Source organism: Rhinopithecus bieti, unplaced genomic scaffold (assembly GCF_001698545.2).
Source record: "Rhinopithecus bieti isolate Rb0 unplaced genomic scaffold, ASM169854v2 scaffold_32422, whole genome shotgun sequence".
NCBI classification, from domain to species: Eukaryota; Metazoa; Chordata; class Mammalia; order Primates; family Cercopithecidae; genus Rhinopithecus; species Rhinopithecus bieti.
In genome coordinates this window covers 1,748,900-1,754,639 of record NW_016814631.1, presented here as the reverse complement: position 1 = coordinate 1,754,639, position 5,740 = coordinate 1,748,900, and the positions used below count along the sequence as shown (strand labels likewise).

Below are 5,740 nucleotides of genomic sequence, written 5' to 3'. Positions count from 1 at the left end.
AAAAAAAAAAAAAAACAAAAAAAAAATGCTGGGCTAAAAAAGAAATCACATATAATGCCTTTGTACTGTCCACTTGTCTGAAGCTTCTGCGAAAATAATAGGAATCACGATTTTATGTAAAAATCTTAAGAATATAAACAAATCTCAAAAAATTACATTTTGAAATAAGTAGAATATCTTACCCTTATATATTTTCCTTAAAATATGTGTGAGATTTCCTATCAACTTTAAGAATCTTCCTTTGGAATTAGTCTTTAAGAGATAGTAAGTTTTAAAGGAACTAATTAGTTCTTTATGAAGAAAAAAATGCATTAGGGCAGAATGAAACGTATCTTACAGATTTCCTAGATTTGGGTCTACTTTCATAATACGTTATACACATATACTGATCTCTCTACCATATAAGAATGCCAGATACGCATTCAAGAAAAAATGTTTTTCAACATTTAATGAAGATGCTCTGCAGACTTGCACATTTGTAGACATGCAGGCAGGTATACAAAACACCTGGACAGACACACTCTTAAGTTGAGAAACGTGACCAAAACCATACCCCGCCATTTCGTTATTCTAGCAATCTCACTTTTATTATCATACTGAAAGTTAAAAAGGCAGGAAGTTGCCCTATTGCCTAAACAATGAAGTTTTAAAAGCCAAACAGAAAGGAATGGATAAAGCAATAATTTCTACTAACCCCTCTGAATATTCAGTAAATATGTATGCTTGGAAAATTGAACTGTTGGATTTGGAGAACAGTGAAATGCAAAATAGTTTAACTGATGCATAGATTGATTCTATTTGGAAAAACAGGAGAAAAAGAAAAGAAAGGCGATAGAAAAGAAAGATGTGATATGAGAACTCCCGAAGTGGCAGGCAGAAGAGTGATTTTCTGGAGTCGATGCGTGTGGGTTTGTGTATGAGGGAGATGTGAGAACACTAACATGGAGAGGGAAAGATGAAGGTTAAAGGAGGAAGAAAACAAACAGAACTGCCAAGTGATTCATTCTTTTCTCCAGAAGTCTGAATGGTGCCAGAAAAGGAAGAAGGGTACATTAGACAGAATTCTATTTGTGATAAACAATTGTTCTAAACCTGAAGGCAAGAGGGAGGGGATTATGGTATTTACTTTGTGGAAGCATATTAACTCTTCTAGGTGATGAGGATACTTTTCCTTCAGTGGGGAAGAAAGTTATTTCTACGTTGGACCTTCAGTATTTTCAGAGTCCATGCAATCACACAAGTAAGTACTTTATCCATGCCCTTACATTAAAAACACCACCTCAAACAGCAATTAAATGTGCATACACATTTGTAATGTGTCAAATCACTAAACTGTTTGAGTTAATTTAAGAACAAAGAACTCTCTAGCCTAGATGTCTAGTCTAGATGGGTTTTACTCATATATTACAAGTTAAGCTTTGGACAACTTTATATTTATTGACACACACACACACACACGCCCCTAAAGAGTGAAATAGATAAAACAAAACTGTATTTTCTTTATATACAACTTAAGAATGTTACCCTCTTTTATAAAATATTTCCTGTAAGTTATTCAGCACTGACAGGTAAGACAAGATTTTTGACCGAAATCTCTCTCTCTCTCGTACAATGAAGTGTAATATATTGATTGCTGTTTATTGGTAAATAAACCAAGAGACCTCCGTCCCACACTATACTACACATTTAACAACAACAATAAAATGCTTACTCTTCCTTTCCCTCGGTTTCAAAAAATCAGATTTCCAACAAAATAAAAAAAAATAGTGCAAAAATGAAAATGTGATACGATACTTAATATCTTGACATTATTGCACAACTTGATTAGAAGGAATGTGGAACCTGCGTGGAATTAACCCAGTGCATGTGCATACTAAATTTTTTTCAATGTAATCTTGTATGCATTATTACTTATTGTTGAAACACATGTGCAGTCATAAATGTTCCATAAATGGCATGTTTGTGCATATTGCACACTGACAGTTTTTATGAATGAATACACATAAATGCTCACAACTCGAGAAAATGGATGGCGGCATACTATTTTGAAGAGGATCATTAAGCATCAGGAGCAAATGATGAGGCAAATGGTCGATGTCTTTTGGTGCTATTCAGGGCAAACGTATTCCCAAGTCCCCTAGCAGAGTGTGTTGGAAACAGCCATGAAGCGCTTTCCTTAGAGACCCGTTCGCCCCCTCAGGAACCGTGCTACAGAACGGAGACCGCGCACCGCTTGAAGAATAAAATGCATGCATGTCTCTGTGTTCTGAGGATCGTTCATACATCAGAGACATCACACTCCCTAAATCCAGTCCCACAGGTGTGTGCATGTGAGTGTGGCGTTTACCAACAAATAGACGGAAGGCAACAAGAGCTCGGCTCCTAGAAATAACATCCCCATCCCTTCCCAGTCAGGCTGCTTGGAAGCTTTTCAGGGGCTAGCACTTGAGCGCCTTCCCCACCGGGAAGGAGCCTTACATTAAAAACCCTCTCAGGGCTAAGTCAGCTTTGTGTGTAAGTCCATTGGGCGCCATATGGCAGTTTCCAATTCCTTTAGCAACTCAAGTGTGGCTAGGCTGCCGCGATGATTCATTCTTAAAGGAAGACCCCTTCGGGGAGCAGCAATGCCCCCGCCACTTACCTAGCTCCCACAGACCCCGCTCAGCAGGCGGCATAGGCTCGGGCACCACAAAGGGCTGTGGGATTCCCCGCTCCCTCCAGGGAGCCTCTCCCCGCGACGATCCCCTTCGCCAATGATCTGTCGCTGGAAATCCCCCTCCCCTCCACAGAGGAGGGTCTCCCCGGCTGGCTGGAGCTCCTGGCGTGCTTTCCCCCTGTCTTTTACATCCCTGACTCTGGTTCACGGTCTCTAGTAGGAAGGTTCAGAGGAGAGGCGGCGGGAGGAAGCTAAGGCATCCTTTAAAAGAACAATAATCTTCATCGATCTTCACCCCTTCCCCACGCGGGGTCCCCATCCCCTGCCGCCGCCACCGCCACCCAGACGAGAGAGGGCTGGAACAGAAGAGGAAAAACCGAGCGGGGCTGAGCTCGCCGCGCGGAAGGAGCCGGAAAGCGAGCCGCGCCAGCCCGGGAGTTGCCGCTCGCTGGGGCTCCGAGGCGCAGTCGGCGGCGGCGGCCGCGAGGCGGAAGGGCGGAAGGGCGGAGGGCGGTGGGGTGCTTGGTGGGGTGGTGTGTCTGTGGCCCGGAGCAGGGTAGAGGCCTGCGCGCGGGAGGCCTAGGCGGGGCGGCTCTGGGGCGCCGCTCCCCCGCCCCGCAGCTCGCCGGCCCGGCGCGCACACACGGCTGCCGGCCACCCCAGCTCCCGCTCCGCCTCCTCCCGCGCTCCGCGCACCCGCGGGCTGGAGCGGCCCGCCGCCTTCTCTTCCTCCTCCTCCTCCCCCTTCCTTTCTCGCTCGGCGCTCACGGCTCTCCAAGGTGGGCGCGGGCGGGATGCGGGGCTGCGCGAGCCGGCCGGGGCACCTTCCGGGGACGCTGGGTCAAGGCCTCCGGCGCCGAAGCTGTGCGCCGGCGGGGACAGCGCTCTGGTGCCCCAGGGCGCGGCTGGTGGCGCGGGCGGGCGCCGCCCACACCTCGGCGGGGTGCCTCCCTCAGCTCCCGCGCGCCCGCTGCTCCTGCTGCCCCGGGCTCGGCTCCACACCCACCTGCTTCGCTCTGCAGCTCCCAGCCGGCTGCGATGGGCTAGAGGGACGCAGCCCACGCGGCTGCCGCGCACCCGGGGCCGGGAAAGCCCCGGGACGCCCGGCCGCGACGCACTCCTGCGGCTTCGCAGGATTCCCTCGGCCCTTCTGCTTCCAGCTGCAGGGCTGTCCTCCCGCCCGCCCACAGCACGACCCTGACCCTGGACTGACTGCTCGATCCCGGGGAACTGGGGCGAAGACAGATGGCTCCTGAGTGATGGTGTCAGGATTATTTTCCTGGAGAAAGAGCTGCGGAGATAACTAGGAGCGCAGATAAGATCTGACTTTCCTCGGGACACCTCAAGCCCGGCTCCCTCGGGGGCCGTCCCTAGCCCCGAGTGACCCCACTTTCCTGGGTTTGAGGGTAAAGCCGGGTCCGTGGCAGCCTTAACTCTTGCTTCTCACGGGGGCGCTCTTCATACTCTGCTTTCTTTCCTTTGCCAATCTACTTACCAGCTGGAAAACTATGCCAAGTTCCTCCTTGGCGAGGCCGCCGAGTGGACACTCAGACCCGTACCCACTTCCAGGGCGCGGTAAAGACAATGAACTTGAGTAATAACACTGAGCATTACATATTCCTGACCCCAGTGCTCCTTCACAGTCACGAAATAGAGACAGCCGGCACAGTTACAGGGGCTTTCAGGAAAACAAAGTAGCTTAAAACACCTTTTAGAAACGAACGCAGGCCATGACAATCTATTTAAAGCTGGGACTCCTAAGTTTCTGTAGACCAAGAAAGACGCTGTTGAAGAAGGTCCAAGTACACTGTTTTAAATATACTCCATGTCATCCTTGCCTTAGTTTTAGCCCTGATATGCCCTGAAATGCGCTATCCTCTGATTTCTGCACCTTGACTTCCCACCTCGAGGTGGCCTTACTTTGTACTGAGGGTTTTTGGTTTTGGGGTGGGTTTTTGTTTTGTTTTGTTTTGCTTGTTGTTGTTGTTTTGAGCTGTCAGACGTTGGGCGGGATATTTAGCATGGAGGTTGGCCCTTCTGATGCTGTGGCCCTCCAGCAAGAAACTGCCCTGCCCTTTGCTCTTCTTGGGGCTTCTCAATTATGAACACTAGGAAGAGGTCACCCAGATTCCCAAACTCTTATCCCCAACTCTGGCCTAGTCCCAAGCTCCAGCTCCACATTTCCAGGGACCTGCAGGCAGTCCATTCCCTCCCACCCAGCCTTTTCACCCTCCCACACAGTTTAAATACTTTCTGCCAATTGCTTTTCCCCTCGCAAAACCCTGACCTTATCATTTCCCTACTCACAAATACTCCCTGGTTTCCCATTTCCTACCAAACAACGTCTGTGCACCTCCGTGCCATTGCATGCGAGTATCTAGGATACTCTTCTCCAGGTCTTACGTCCAAATCATTACAGTCCTGGAAGAGTCACTTCAAACTCTGCCTCTTCCATAACTTCTCCCTTTTGGTGTCCATTGCACAATGTCCCAGTAATCTTTTTAAGACATATATCACCTTCCACTTCCTATACCATGTATTTACTGTGTACATTTCTTAACATTTTAAATTCTAGGTTCCCCCAGAAACAATTCCATGTCCCTTTATTGTTTGCATTCTTTACGTCTAACCCAAAGCCACACATCTGAGATATACGTATTCATCTAACAAAGATTTATTTTGTAGTTTTTCTCAGTCCATCAATATTTGTTAATTAAATGGAATTTACAAAATATTTTTAGGCTAGGAAGACTTCTTCAAATTCATTTTGAGTGTGCCTAAACTTAACTTAGCATGACTTTTATAAATTTAGGAGTGCCAAAATCTCCTTTGCTAGCTTTCTATCAACATTACTGATCACCTCGCTAAGAATTTAATAATTTGACAAATATTTGTTTACATTTTTACCTTAAATTTCCATTAGATTTTAGAAATCTGAATATTTTTGCCTACTGTCTAAGTGGTCATTAGTCAAGAGAGTAAATTATCCTTTGGGTGAAACGCAATGCTGCTATCTCCATTTCTGGATACTAGGAGTAAGTTATCCATCAGCTCTGAGCCCTGTATGTGAGCATGCAATGACAA

General features: G+C 47.2%; 1 protein-coding gene across 1 annotated transcript in view; it reads right to left on the bottom strand.

Annotated features, from left to right (window-relative positions):
- KCNB2 (potassium voltage-gated channel subfamily B member 2) overlaps positions 1 to 2,923 on the bottom strand; it is a 413,989-nt gene extending 411,066 nt beyond the window's left edge. The window contains exon 1 of the mRNA XM_017851597.1: positions 2,642 to 2,923. The gene's annotated coding sequence lies outside the window, so the exon portion shown is untranslated. The remainder of the gene's footprint in view (positions 1 to 2,641) is intronic.
- Positions 2,924 to 5,740: the final 2,817 nt, after the last annotated feature.